The sequence below is a fragment of the Rhinopithecus roxellana genome, chromosome 13, assembly GCF_007565055.1.
Source record: "Rhinopithecus roxellana isolate Shanxi Qingling chromosome 13, ASM756505v1, whole genome shotgun sequence".
NCBI lineage: Eukaryota > Metazoa > Chordata > Mammalia > Primates > Cercopithecidae > Rhinopithecus > Rhinopithecus roxellana.
This window is the reverse complement of record NC_044561.1, coordinates 17246243-17262329: the sequence shown is the minus strand read 5'-3', so window position 1 is coordinate 17262329 and position 16087 is coordinate 17246243. Positions and strand designations below refer to the sequence as shown.

Sequence of the window (16087 nt, the reverse complement as noted above, 5' to 3'; positions counted from 1 at the left end):
GAGGCTGAGGCAGGAGAATGGCGTGACCCTAGCGGGGTGGAGCTTGCAGTGAGCTGAGATCGCACCACTGCACTCCAGCCTGGGAGACAGAGCAAGACTCTGTCTTTAAAAAAAAAAAAAAAAAAAAAAAAAAAAAGGCCCCTCCAGAGCCACAGCCTGGAAACCTCTGCCCCAGGACTCTCATTCAGGTTTACTCTGATCCCCCTTTCCCTCTGTCTCCAGATGTCCCTTCCATTAACCCAGTGGCTCTCTGCCTCTTCTCCCAATCCTTCACTAGTGAAAATGCCATTGATTCTCTCTCGTGAGCCCTATGAAAGTCCTCTCATAAAATACCACTGTTCATCCTACTGTTTTTTTTAAGTCCGACTCTAGATCACTAACATTTGTTTTCAGATTTTGGGTTCTACATTCAGAGGAATGTTTCTGTCCTTCCCCTTTCCAGTCAAGTCTATTATTGCAGGAGTGGAATCAAGACTCTCCTAAAATGACAAAGCACTACGGCTGTGTTTGCTCTGAGTGCTCCGGAAGTGTGTGCCCAGGACTCTGTGTGCTCCGGAAGTGTGTGCCCAGGACTCTGTGTGCTCCGGAAGTGTGTGCCCAGGACTCTGTGTGCTCCGGAAGTGTGTGCCCAGGCTGTGTTTGCTCTGTGTGCTCCGGAAGTGTGTGACCAGGACTGCCAGTCTGTATTGTATTATTTGGTAGAAATAAAAGTAAGTCACATGGTCCTGATATTTACATTTTGAGTTTTTTTTTTTTTTTTTTTTTGAGTTTAAAAAAAATTTTAAAATTGTTTTCATCAAAACTCACTTTAGATATTAATATGTTCATCTTGGTATTTTCTTCTAAATGCTATAAACCTGTGTTTCCCATTATTTACTTCTCTTAGTGATCTGTATCCTTCTGTGAACCTCTGCTTGCTCTCAGAGGGATCCTAAATACAGAAATAGAGATTTATATTCCAGTTTGGAGAGATCTCATTTTCTACTCTCAGAGCCTCCTATGTGCCTTAGAGACCACGGTATCCCTGCTTTAACCCTATGTAATAGAAACAAATAAGATCTTTATTCTCAGAAAGTTCCATAGTCTTCAGAGGAACCCCACATTCTTACACAACTCTGTCATCCATCTCAGGCAAAACCCTCATAACTTGGCAAAATTTAAGGTGTCACAACTTTACAGGCTTCTATTTGTTACCACAAAGATGTGCCCACTTTTAGTAGAGATTTTAGCAGCAGTGGCCTGGTTATTAACAAAAAATAGAAAGTACTAGAAGAAAGCACATAAAGAACACACTGTGTAAAATTTGACCTAAAAACGACCAATCTTACAGGGCCACACAGAGTGGAACAACACACACAGGGCCTATCGGAGGGGGAGGGTGGGAGGAGGGAGGATCAGGAAGAATAACTAATGGGTACTAGGCTTAACACCCAGGTGACAAAATAATCTGTACAACAAACTCCCGTGACACAAGTTGGCCTATGTAACAAACCTGCACACGTACCCCTGAACTTAACAGTTAAAAAAAACCGGTGGGACAAAATGAGACACCATTTCACACATCAGAATGGCTATTATTAAAAAGTCAAATAGCAGATACTGGCAAAGTTGCAGAGAAAAGGGAGCACTTACACACTGTTAGAGACAGTGTAAATTAGTTCAGCCATTGTGGAAAGGAGTATGGTGATTCCTCAAAGAGCTAAAAACAGAAATATCATTCAAACCAGCAATCCCATTACTGGGTATATACCCAAAGAAATGTAAATCATTCTACCCTAAAGACATCCACACATATGTTCACAGCAGCACTATTCACAATAGCAAAGACCCACATGCCCACCAATGACATATTGGATAAAGAAAATGTGGTACATATACACCACGGAATACTATGCAGCCGTAAAAGAGAATGAGATCATGTCCTTTGCAGGAACATGGGTGGAGCTGGAGACCATTATCCTTAGTAAACTAATAAAGGTACAGAAAACCAAATACTGCATGTTCTCACTTATAAGTGGGAGCTAAGTGGTGAGAACATGTGGACACAAAGAGGGGAAGAGCAGACTTGGGTCTACTTGGGAGTGGAGGGTGGGTGGGAGGAGAGGATCAGAAAAACAGATCCATTGTATACTAGGCCCAGTACCTGGATGATGAAATAATCTGTGCAACAAACCCCTGTGACATGAGTTTACCTGTGTAACAAACCTGCACATGTCCCCTGGACTTAAAATAAAAGTTAAAAAATAAATGACCCATATCATTGACTAACCTCACCACAGTCTTATGGATTCAGTTAACCTGTTCAATTCTTTGTTGTGTTTACTCCATCAACTTCCCGTGTAACTGTACTCCACAAGGCATATAACAGAACCACTGAACAGAGGAGGCAAATCGGGTCTTTTATCCTCCCCTTCAATTGTCTTACAAAACTCATGGCTGAGTTTAGAGCATAAGTCATAACTTTAGCCATAAGTCTTATGACTTCCCAAATGAATGCTTTCACGGCAGCTACAGCACATATCATTTGTTGAGTAGCACTTCTCATGTGCTTTTAAGCAACTCTTTATTGAGAGACAAGATTCAATATTAGGGAAATATTCTATGGTATTGCATCATTAATTTCATGTTACAGAGACAATAGATTATTGAAAATGTATGAATAATGAAGTCCAGTCTCACTTTCATTGAATGTGCAGACCCCTTAAGCTTGCACCCACCTGTGTGTTGGACACACATTCACAAAGACATCACAGACCTACACATAGACACCTTCTGCCTTGGTGCACACAAATCCACACCACCTAAAGTGAATACACCTGTTTCCAGGGATTGCACGTAGGTGACAAGAGTTTCTCACCTGCAAAACCAGTTTTAGTCCACCCCAAATTCTCATTCTTTCCAGGTGTCTTGGATCACAGAGATTCTCTAGACGAAAGTCAGCAACTAAGTTCCACATTTCTTATACATACACTTTTTTTTTTTTTTTTTTTTACACCCGGTGAATGATTCCAGAATACATACCATTAATTGTGTTCTTTGGGGTCACCTGCAATTAGAAGAAAGAAAACACTCTGAGGATGAGATCATACTGTGGGCTGTTTGCACAGGTCTTTCGTTCTCTTAGGGGCTCTCGGTAACCAAGATGGGAAAGAATGTTTAAGTCTAAAGTCCCAAAATCTAGAGTAGAGTTCATATGTAGAAAGCACAACAGCTTCTGTTGAAAAATATCTTTGTCAAGACAATTTTGGGGTGGCAGTTACAAAATTCTTTTGTTTTTTTTTGAGACGGAGTCTCGCTCTGTCGCCCAGGCTGGAGTGCAGTGACTGGATCTCAGCTCACTGCAAGCTCCGCCTCCCGGGTTGATGCCATTCTCCTGCCTCAGCCTCCCGAATAGCTGGGACTACAGGCGCCTGCCACCTCGCCCGGCTAGTTTTTTGTATTTTTTAGTAGAGACGGGGTTTCACCGTGTAGGCCAGGATGGTTTCGATCTCCTGACCTCATGATCCCCTCGTCTCGGCCTCCCAAAGTGCTGGGATTACAGGCTTGAGCCACCGCGCCTGGCCACAAAATTCTTAAAGTGGAAAACTTGTTGCAGAAGAAAGTGTCGCCTGGCCGGGCACGGTGGCTCACCTGTAATCCCAGCACTTTTGGAGGCCAAGGCGGGTGGATCACGAGGTCAGGAGTTTGAGACCAGCCTGACCAACATGGTGAAACCCTGTCTCTACTAAAAATACAAAAATTAACTGGGCATGGTGGTGCACACCTGTAATCCCAGCTACTCAGGAGGCTGAGGCAGGAGAACTACTTGAACCCAGGAGGCGGAGGTTGCAGTGAGCCAAAATTACGCCACTGCACTCCAGCCTGGGCGATAGAGCGAGACTCCGTCTCAAAAAAAAAGAAAAAAAAAAGAAGTGTACCCTAACATGCTGTGTGTGACCCGGCCCTGCCAGTTCAGGATTTCCTCTTGAATCAGGTGTCAGTGGGTGAGGCGCATCCCCTCCATCCCCAAGGAAACATTATCTAACACCTACAATGCACCTGATCATTTTTCCCTATCTGATATCAATTGAAAAATGAAATAAGCAAGAAAATAACACATATTTTAGGCAAAGACAGGCTACTTTACCTTGGTCATACAGAAGGGGTCCTCACTTGCCCAGTCTTTGGAATCCGCCTTCTGTTGATCTTCTGGGGAACCTGAAAAGATGCAGCATGACTGTCAGTTCATTGGTGGTGACACGAACGAAAGGCTAGAACTTATGGATGTGGTTGGTTAACCAGTATGAATTGAGTTTCTCCTGGGCCATCCTCTTCCAAGGACCAGGGAAGGCAGAGAGATGGGCAGAAAGGAAATAGAACCTTCGTCTTTCTAGGTAATAGCAAATGAAAGCATCACGAAATAATCAAACTTCAAATGAGCAAATACTAAAATACATGCTAGCATTCAACCACAGAGTCCTGTCACTCCCTCAGCCCATTTTAAAGTCCAGCAGAACTGCCACTGACTCCTTGACATTGACCAACTCCCTTTCAGCCTCCACAGACCCCCATCCGCTGCTGCAACATTTAACATCTGGTATAGGGTTCAGTCCCTGTTTACGTGTAAACTTTTATTGAGGAACTAAATTCAATATCAGGTACCAGGGTTAAATTATATTTATTCAATTCTTTGTTATAAATCATTTATTAAAAACTAGAAAATACTGAAATACATGTTAAAATGTCCACTGTAAATCGTACATTTTCCTTCTAGTCTTCCCTTCCTATCGCTTGTGTTTGCAATCATTGCTTGAGGGGGCCTAGTTTCAGCCAGGTCTAGATCACCTAGCAAGGTGAGGTCTAATTTCAGCCCAAGCTACCCACAGTGAGGGAAGGCAGGGTGAGGAGATGACCCCATGTGAGCACCGAGGCTCTTTAACCCAGCTGTACAAGAGAGTTGCCACAAGGGTGACACTTGAGGCTAATTGTGAAGCGGTATCTTGTGTTCTGTGATTCTTGCGCCTCAGCCCCCGAGTAGCTGCAATTACAGGTGTGCACCACCACACCCAGCTAATTTTCCATTTTTAGTAGAGACGGGAGTTCTTCATGTTGGTCAGGCTGGTCTCAAACTCCTGACCTCAGGTGATCCGCCTGCCTCGGCCTCCCAAAGTGCTGGGATTACAGGCATGAGCCACCGCACCCGGCCACCTTATTTATGCTTAACAAATGTTAAGTGCCTCTAACTTTCTATTGTTTCTGAGTCATGGAAGCAACAACCTCCTTGGAAAGAACTCCGAATGATAAGTCAGGAGAACTAAGTCACACAGTCCATCAAAAACAGTATTAACAGTTTTTCAAAGCTACACTCTATACGCAAACGTCTACAATTATCATCTTATTATTTTTAAATGTATCTTTATGTATATGTATATGACCTATGTGTCTCTTGGTGTGAGTAAATCTGTACGTTCTTGGTTAGTAGTGTTTACCAGTTCATTTCATTTCTCTATCTTTGTTGAAATATGAACTACTCTTTGGATGAGAAAAAATGATTATACTTGATTATATTTACCTTTGGAAAGGTAAGTAGGTTGGGTGATTGACTGTAATTGTTATCTCTATGATTTTGGATAAAATCCAATCATAAAAATAAAAGTGTGTTTTGTTTCACACACTAACACACAGACAACACACATTCTTACTTCTTTTCTTTTTTTTTTTTTTTTTGGGAGATTTTAACATATTTATTTTAGTAGCTGATGAAACAAACAAAAAAATTCAATAAGATTATAGAAGAGCTGAACAGCTGAATATGTGAATATAAATGACATATTCCAAATTTACTAAACTGAATACACATTTCATGAAAAAGGAGAGAGGAAAGACATATTAAAAATAGGTCAGGGCCCAGTATAGTGGTTCACGCCTGTAATACCACCACTTTGGGAGGCTGAGGCGGGTGGATTACCTGAGGTCAGGAGTTCAAGACCAGCCCGGCCAACATGGTGAAACCTCGTCTCTACAAAAATACAAAAATAGCTGGGCATGATGGCGAATGCCTGAAATCCCAGCTATTCGCAGGAGGCTGAGGCAAGAGAATTGTTTGAACCCGGGAGGCGGAGGTTGTAGTGAACGGAGATCACACCATTGCACTCTAGCCTATGCGACAGGGTGAGACTCCATCTCTAAAACAAACAAACAAACCAAAAAACAACAACAAAAGACAAAGATAGATATGCTTTGTTGTGTTAAAAGCCTCAAAGACATCTGCATCATTCTAGCTTTGCTTCTAATTTTTAAAATTAATGATTTTAATAGGTTCTTAATTAGGTAAAAACTGCATTAAAACATACTTTGCCATATTTTTCCCAGAAGGATACCTAATTGGGCGGTTTGAGGGGTGCCAGATATAACAAGAAATAAGACATGTCTTTTAAATAAAGGAAAAGTTCAAAGGCATCCTGCTTGATACCAGACTCAAATATATAAATTGAGGAATAAAATACAACCAGAAAACACATGTATAACTGCGTATGAAAAATACAGAGGAGAATTTTTTTTTTTTTTTTTTTTTTTTTTTTTTTTTTTTTTTTTTTTTTTTTTGAGGCGGAGTCTCGCTCTGTCGCCCGGACTGGAGTGCAGTGGCCGGATCTCAGCTCACTGCAAGCTCCGCCTCCCGGGTTCACGCCATTCTCCTGCCTCAGCCTCCCGAGTAGCTGGGACTACAGGCGCCCGCCACCTCGCCCGGCTAGTTTTTGTATTTTTAGTAGAGACGGGGTTTCACTGTGTTAGCCAGGATGGTCTCGATCTCCTGACCTCGTGATCCACCCGTCTCGGCCTCCCAAAGTGCTGGGATTACAGGCTTGAGCCACCGCGCCCGGCCGAGGAGAATTTTTAAATGAAATATATTTTTAAATATTAACTAGTACATTGGAGAGGACAGCATTCACCAGGCCAATGTCAACATACCTTTATAATGCAGGAACTCAGGTTCACCATAAGAAAAACCAGAATCTGTGAAAATGACAGCAAGCATGTTCAACCTGCTATGAGCTTTGAAAAACTCAGCACAGACAGTGGCAGTTAGGACGAGGGCAAGATATACCCAATCACATAACCATGGCGACAGGAGCATCATCAACGTCTCAGGGTAAAGTCACAATGCGTATTGTGAGGTCCACTTTCTGCTTCACCAACAAGAGTGCTTTCACACGCACAGGAGTGTCATTAAAGATTAGGCGTTTTACTTCAAAAAAAAAAAAAAAACCCAAGCTCATTAATTATTATTCTGTGCTTATTAAAATAAGCTTTAGGAGGAGAAATTGTGTACCCCAAAATATACTCAATGGCAAGAATTTCAAACTGAGCAGGGGCAAAACCAATATGTTAGTAACAACCAGAAGTTCCATTCTCAATTTGAAATTCCATTGCCAGATATTTCTACCATTCCTGAGTCATCTAGTATTTCTAGAACCAATAAGCAAACTGTTCAGAATTAAATTAAAGACAGCATAAATAGATATTCAGTTATAAAAGTCATATTTCTGTAAAAAGTGACATCTTTTAAAGTCACATTTTTGAAAAGTTGTAGTTCCCTAAAAAGTCATATTTCTACCATTCCTGAGTGATCTACTGTTTCTAGAACCAATAAACTGTTCAGAATTAGATAAAAGATAGTGTTAGTTGATATTAAGTTATAAAAATCATATTTCTCTATAATATAATTATCAAACTTAATTTTTCCACTTATCTCTATATATTACTATGCAATTATTTATCTCCCAAACTTTGTGAATTCACAGAGGAATTTGTCTACCGTTGTGTATGTAAATAGCTGGCCATTCACTGAGTATTTAAAGCAAAAAAATCACTATATTTTCACCAGTGCATCTTTTTGGGGGGGTGAACACTTTGGGTGAAAACATATAATTTTTAAAATTTGAGACAGGGTCTCTGTCACTCAGGCTGGAGTGCAGTGGCGTGATCACAGCTCACTGCAGCCTTGACCTCCCAGGCTCAGGTGATCCTCCCACCCCAGCCTACTGTGTAGCTGGGACTACAGGTTCTTATCACCACGCTCAGCTAATATTTCGTAGAGACAGGGTTTTTCCGTGGTGCCCAGGCTGGTCTCCAACTCTTGGACTCAAGCAATCCACCCACCTTGACCTCCCAAAGTGCTGGGATTAGAGACGTGAGTCACCACGCCCAGCCTAACGCATATAATTAAAGTGTTTCTGAATGCAGAATTTTAGATAGCTTTCAAAATGTATAACTGCATGTGTATTTCGGCTGATAAATCACCCAATTGCAAATCCTTTTATGATATGCTCAAGGGAACAAGTTGTTGAAAGGAACATGACCTGCCCTAATATAAAATAGAACAAATGAAAATTTTAGGGTTGAGAGAGTTGCTATGTTTCAAAGAGAATAGGTACCTTTCATGATGTAAATATTATAGTACTAATGTCTATCATTGCTAAGTACAAATCTCTAGAACAAATAAATAGGTCACGAATGATGTATACCATCTGCATTAATATAGATGATGCTGTATTTTGTCCAGCGATTATAAAACAGAGGGTATAATGGGGGTAGGTGCTGAAAGGATAGGTCATTCTGTGTTGTTACAAACAGAAAATTTCAGTGGCTTCCAGATTGAACAAATATATGCATATACACAAATTATATATATATATACACACACACGCACATACATTGATACTATAGTTATAAGTGTATTTGTATACTCAGAAATGCAGCAAAACTAAAAAAAACAAACAAACAGATTCACATTTCTGAATGCCCAATTGGAGGAGAAAATTTAAAAAGAAGTAGGAAATACAGTGAGAAAATGTATCCATCCTATTAGAGGAACTGATATCTTTCTTAAGTTTAGAGAGGCAGGCTGAAATACTTAAATGTTTAGGATATGAAATTTAATTGTACGAGTATTTTTTCCTTGAATTTCCCAGACCAAAAACACATCATTTGATTAGGGTGCATTTTTATAGTACTTAACAATCAAGATTTTGAAATAAAACATTGATGATGGTGAAGAATTTCGATAAATCCTGACATTGTCCTAGTTGAAAGAGGTTAATATGCTTTTATATGTGCTAAGAATTGTCTAATTTAAGAACACAATGATGTTGTTATGACTCGGGAGGCTGAGGCAGGAGAATGGCGTAAACCCAGGAGGTGGAGCTTGCAGTGAGCTGAGATCCGGCCACTGCACTCCAGCCTGGGCTACAGAGCGAGACTCCATCTCAAAAAAAAAAAAAACCACACTATGAAAAGTACTTGTAGGTTCCTGAAAATATTAAAAGTATAACTACCACTCCAGCTAGCAATCCCACCACAGAGTACACATTTAGAGGAAATGAAATCCTGGTGTCTAAGAGTTATCTGCCTTCCCACGTTTCCTGAAGCACTAGTCACAATAGCCAAGATACGGAATCAACCTACCTGTCCATCCACAGATGAAGGGATAAAGGACCTGCAGTACATGTACACGATGAAATACTTTTCAGCTCTAACACTTCCAGACATCATATCATCTGCAGCCATGTGGAGACACCTGGCGGACAATAGGTGAAATGAAATGAGCCTGGTAGAGAGAGACCCACACTGCATGACCTCAGGAACGTGGAATCCAAAAAACATTGACTCCTAGAAGCAGAACATCCAATAGTGGTTACCAGAGGTTGGGAGGAGGAGGGGGCCTGGGCAGAGATTGGTAATGGGTACAAAGTGACACTCAGATGAGAGGAATACATTCTGGCATTCTATACCACAGCAAGGTGACTCAGGTCAACAGTATCAAAGCAAATTTTTCAAAATAAGCTGGAAAGAATGGCTCAGAACGTTCTCTCCACAGAGAAATAATAACTGTGGGAGGTCACAGAGATGCCAGATATGATGATTTGATCATGAGGCTACATAAAAATATATCAAAATGTCAGGATGCAGTGGCTCACGCCTGTAATCCCAGCACTTTGGGAGGCTGAGGCAGGCGGATCACGGTCAGGAGATCGAGACCGTCCTGGCTAACACGGTGAAACCCCATTTCTACTAAAATATGCAAAAAATTAGCTGGGCGTGGTGGTGGGCACCTGTAGTCCCAGCTACTGGGAAGGCTGAGGCAGGAGAACGGCATGAACCCGGGAGTCGGAGCTTGCAGTGAACCGAGATTGTGCCACTGCACTCCAGCCTGGGCAACAGAGCGAGACTCCATCTCAAAAAAAAAAATATATATATATATATATATTTCGTTATATATTTTTTCATTGTTATAGACTATAACAATGAAATTGTCATCAAATTCTATAACAATGAAATTGTCATCAAATATTGGTACTATTAATTCTATCTGGAGCAAGACAGTATCAGAGTATGGTTTTGATGTATGTTTTCGTAAGGATTTGCGATGTTGAGAATCTTTGCTTTTTACCTTCTCTTTTATCAACCTCATGTCTTCAGGTCCTTCACCCAGTCTTACATATCAAAGTGAAACAAGTGCACAGTAACTCAGTAAACATCACTAATCGTGAAAAAAAGAAAATGAAAACCACACTCAGAGCACCTTACACTAGTCGCAATGAATGTTACCCCCAAAAAGATGAAAAATAGTAAAAGAAAGGCAATTACTGGTGTGAGTTTCCAGAGACTCCTCTCCACAGTTGGTGGGAAGGTAAACCGGTATACACATTACAGAAACAACTTGGACCTTCCTCCAAACCTTCGGACTACAACTACTGTTTCAACCAGCAATTCTCCTACTAGGTATACACTCAAAGCAACTGAAATCAGGACACAGAAGAGAGATCTGCTTTCCTGTATGAATTCCAGCGCTATTCACAAGAGCCACGATAAGGAATCGTGTACCTGTCCATTACAGATAAGGAATAAAGAAGCTGTCCTATGCGTAGACACCAGAATGCTTTTCAACCAGAAAAGTATAAGGAAATCATACCACGTGGAGCCACAGGGTTGCACCTGGAGGACACGATGGTAAATGAGATGAGCCAGGCAGAGGAAGACAGAGAAAGACAAACCTTGAGTCATCTCACTCATTCAGAATCTAAAAAACATTATCTCTAAGACTTAGAGAGTGCAATAGTCATTACCAGACCTTGTGAAGGAAGAAGAGGGATGGCTAGGGAGGAAATGGGAGCACAAAAATCACCACTACCATATGCAAATATAAGCACATAGGACCAGGTAAAACTTGATAATTTCTTTTCTTTTCTTTCTTTCTTTTTTTTTTTTTTTTGAGACGGAGTCTGGCTCTGTGGCCCAGGTTGGAGTGCAGTGGCACGATCTCGGCTCACTTCAAGCTCCGCCTCCTGGGTTCATGCCATTCTCCTGCCTCAGCCTCCCGAGTAGCTGGGACTACAGGCGCCCGCCACTGCGCCCGGCTAATTTTTTGTATTTTTTAGTAGAGACGGGGTTTCACCGTGTTAGCCAGGATGGTCTCGATCTCTTGACCTCGTGATCCGGCTGCCTCAGCCTCCCAAAGTGCTGGGATTACAGGCGTGAGCCACCGCGCCCGGCCAAACTTGATAATTTCTACAGGGAGAAGGAAGCAATAAACCAAGAGACAAGGCACTGTAAAGACTAGGAAACAATTATGGAGAAAATTCCTATCTCTGAAAGAGTTTCTCATACAACACATGAAATAAACTGACACCACGAAGTTGGAAACCAACAATGATGAATACCCAAGCTTAAAGGACCTGAACAGTCCTGTCTAAAGAAAGACAGGAAATTGAATCACAGCTTAAAGAAACATTTCTCATCATCACTAATCTTTACAAAAACAGAAATCAAAACCACACTCAGATACCATCTCATTCCACTTACAATAGATATTATCATATAAGACAAAAGTAAAAATTGTTGAAGGCTTCTCGGCTTGGTTCTGTCTACTGGTGTAGACTTGCAGAGAGGAAAACTCTTGTATACCATGGGTGGAAATGTAAATTAGTAGACACACTATAAAAATTAGTTTGAGCTTCTTCAAACTCTAGTTTGAGGTAGAGGTAGTGCAACTGTCACTCCAGATACCAATCCCACCACTGGGTACACATTTAGAGGCAACAAAATCCCTGTGTTGAATCTGCCTTCCCATGGTGACTGCAGTACCAGTCAAAACAGCCAAGATACGGAATCAACCTTACTTGTCCATCCACAGATGATGGCATAAAGGAACCACAGTAACATACATAATGAGTGTATGTATGTTATGTTATGGCTGAAGAGTATAGACACGATGGAATACTCTTCAGTCATAGCATTTCAGTAAATCATGTCATCTACAGCCATGTGGAGGAACCTGGAGGACACTGGGTGAAATCAAATGAACCTGGTAAGAGAAAGAACCTGACCACGTGATCTCTGGCATGTGGGATCAAAAAAAAAATATCTTCTGAAACAGAATATCCAATAGAGGTTACCGGAGGCTGGGAGGGGGAGGGGAACTGGAGAGAGATTGGTAATGGGTACAAAGTGACGCTCAGATGAGAGGAATCCATTCTGGTGTTCTATGTTAGACTAGAGTGGCCAGAGTTAACAATATTGAATAACAATTGTTTTTTCATTAGCTGGAAAGGCTCCTCGGCTCGGTTCTGTCTACTGGGCAGCGCAGGGGCTGGCAGCAGAGGAGCAGGAGCCGAGAGCCGCGCTCCCCCGAGAGTTGGGCAGACGAGCGCCCGCGCCCCCGCGGCATCAGGGGCCCCTCCCCGGGCCTCAGCGAGCACCAGCCGCGACAACCCCCGGGCCTCCTCGCGCCCGAGCCTGAGCGGCCCCGGGGTTCTCCGGCGCCCCCTCCCTCGCCCTATTTTTTTTCCTGCTCTCGGTGCCGCTACCGCTTCTGCTGTCGGTGCCACTACTGCTTCTGCTCTCAGTTACGGCAACAGAGCCGCCAACCCCACCTCCAGGTCGAGACCCCGGGTCCCCCAGAAATGCTGACCCCACCAGCGATCGAGGCCACCCCTGAAGGCACCCTGCGGCCGGCGGACGGCCGACTCCGTTTCCTAAACGGCTGCGTGCCCCTCTCGCATCAGGTGGCCGGGCACATGTACGGGAAGGACAAAGTGGGTATACTGCAACATCCAGATGGCACGGTTGAGAAACAGTTACGACCACCTCCAAGGGGCCCAAGAGCGCTGGAATTCTATAATACGGTTTATGCTGCTGACTGTATTGATGCTACGAAAATATTTGCCAAAATATTATGGTATCTAGTCACCTCCCACTGCACCAAACGATTTATACCTAAAACTGGAAGATGCGACCCATACATTTAATAAGCCCTGTATAATGGATGTAAAGATAACGGCAAAAAAGCTCTGATCCTTTTGCCTCATCTGAGAACATTCAGCAACAGGTCAGCAAGTACCCATTAATGGAAGAGATTGGGTTCCTGCTCCTTGGCATGAGGGTTTACCATGTTCGTTCCCACAGCTATGAGACACAAAACCAGAATTAAGGAAGAAGCTTAACAAAAGAAACTATAAAGGATGGAGTCTCCAGATTTTTTCATAATGGGTACTGCTTAAGAAAAGATGCTGTTGGCCGGGCGCGGTGGCTCAAGCCTGTAATCCCAGCACTTTGGGAGGCCGAGACGGGCGGATCACGAGGTCAGGAGATCGAGACCATCCTGGCTAACACGGTGAAACCCCGTCTCTACTAAAAATACAAAAACTAGCCGGGCGAGGTGGCGGGCGCCTGTAGTCCCAGCCACTCGGGAGGCTGAGGCAGGAGAATGGCGTAAACCCGGGAGGCGGAGCTTGCAGTGAGCTGAGATCCGGCCACTGCACTCCAGTTCGGGCGACAGAGCGAGACTCCGCCTCAAAAAAAAAAAAAAAAAAAGAAAAGAAAAGATGCTGTTTGTTGCTGCTAGCATTCAGAAGCTTGAGAAAACTGCAGTGGTTTGAAAACTAGAAGCAGTTTAACTTTTTTTTTTTTTTTTTGAGACGGAGTCTGGCACTATCATTCAGGCTGGAGTGCAGTGGCGCGATCTAGGCTCACTGCAACCTCTGCCTCCCAGGTTCAAGTGATTCTCCTGCCTCAGCCTCCAAAGTAGCTGGATTACAGGCACCCGCCACCATGCCCAGCTAATTTTTTGTATTTTTAGTAGAGAGGGGATTTCACTATGTTGGCCAGGCTGGTCTCCAAAGCTTGACCTCGTGATCCACTCGCCTTGGCCTCCCAAAGTGCTGGGATTACAGGTGTGAGCCACCGCGCCTGGCCCAGAAGCAGCTTAATTTTTATGCAAGTTCATTACCGTTTATGAAGGTTCATCTCAGCCAACCACTCCAAAATTGAATGACAGAACTTTGGCAGAAAAGTTTTTGTCCAAAGGACAACTGCCAGACACAGAAGTACTAGAGTACAATAATTTTCATGTGTTAAGTTCCACAGTAAATGGAAAAAGAGAGCCTTCAGGAGGCAAAAGCTTATCAAAATGGATGCTCATCACAGGAAAATGTATACAAAAAAGCATCACAGTCAGACTTCACTGAAAGTTGAAAATCTGAAGCAAGACAATGCGTGGGAAAGCATGTCACAGGAACATTTAAATGGAAATGTACTTTCCCATCTGGAAAAAGTTTTCTACCATCTTCCCACTGGTTGCCAAGAGATTGCAGAAGTGTAAGTGGGAATGACAGATTTTGCTCAAGTGTACCCTAGCAACACAGTAGATGAGGGATATGTTTATGGGCTAAAGCATTTAGTTTCTGTACTTTGAAGTATTTTAGACAATTGGATCGTTTGTTGCAGTCTTTTTAAGGGGTAGGTCAATCATAATGAAGAGCAGCAGCCAATATCTCTGCACCTGTAATGCTACGTAAAAAATTTGTATTGTGAGTTGACATTTTATTTGTCTTTATACTTTCGGAAGAAAGGTTAACTTTTTCATAATCTTACTCAGGAAAACTAATTGTTTGTTCATTAGAAAACTATGAAGAGTAAAGAAACTTAGGAATGTTAAGCAGGGAATGTGGTGGTGCATGGCTTAAACATCTTTTTGGCTCAAGCAAAATGCAAACCATTATTCAGTCATGAAGAGTTTAGTTAGCTTTCTGTAGCCAATTCATGAGATCTCTGCCCACCCAACCTTGACAACGAGCCATATCTAAACTATTACATTATTAGAACACCTACCAAAATCTCGAAAGCACAGGTAGATGTCCTTAGTATTGCTATGTATGAAGTTATTAAAACTGGAGAAAATTCTACTTCAGAAATAAGTACTGTTTAGGTTTTATATTAAAAGTTCAGACCAGCATATCAAAGGGTGCTTCTTAGTGAAATGATTTATAATTGTTGCATTCCAAAGGCATGTTTTCTCTTTGATTTTTACATCTCTCTCTTTCTTAAAATATTATACCTCATGAAAAAGACAATTGACATGGATGACAACAAAAACAAAAGTCTTGAAATTAAGGGCACACTAACTGTTCTTACCGGGGTTAGGAGAAGAGAGATGTTATTTTCAACGAACAAAATATTTTTCTTTACAATCTTTCATTTATGAGAAAATTGGAATATAAATTTATTACATTGTGAAAAGTAGCATAAACCGTATACCTTTTTATCTAAATGCAGCTTCAAAAAAGTAAATAATTGAAGTTTTATTTCTGCTCTAAATAACTTGAATTTTTTTCTTTAAAAATTTATGTATTTGTATGTTCCCATTTAGTTAAGTGGTAGTGTAAATGTATGTTGTTAAAAGTCATTTCTCAGAATTATGGTAAGCTATGAAAGACAGTATCTAGTTAGGTCGTTACCAAAAATACTATGTTTAAATTAGTCCATCATATGGCATTTGGTGTGTATCTAAATTCCTGCTTCTGTTTCACTCTTACTCAAAACGGTTTTATTTCATGTTCACCAGTGAAATTATAATTTAATTTCATGGGGGCAGGGGCAGTGCTACAGCTCCTGGAAAAATCAGATTTGTATTATCTTTGTTTCACACCCACCACCTTAAAAAAATCAGCTAGTTATGTGTCGTTGAAAACATTTAAAACTGTGAGTCTTCAAATACATTTGATGTTAATGCATCACTTGCACTTTGATTCACAAATAACATTTCTAAGTA

The 16087-nt window shown here is 41.7% G+C and overlaps 1 pseudogene; it reads left to right on the top strand.

Moving 5' to 3' along the window:
• The first annotated feature begins 4205 nt into the window (after nt 1-4205).
• LOC115892826 lies at nt 4206-14779 on the top strand (annotated as a pseudogene).
• The last annotated feature ends 1308 nt before the right edge of the window (nt 14780-16087 follow it).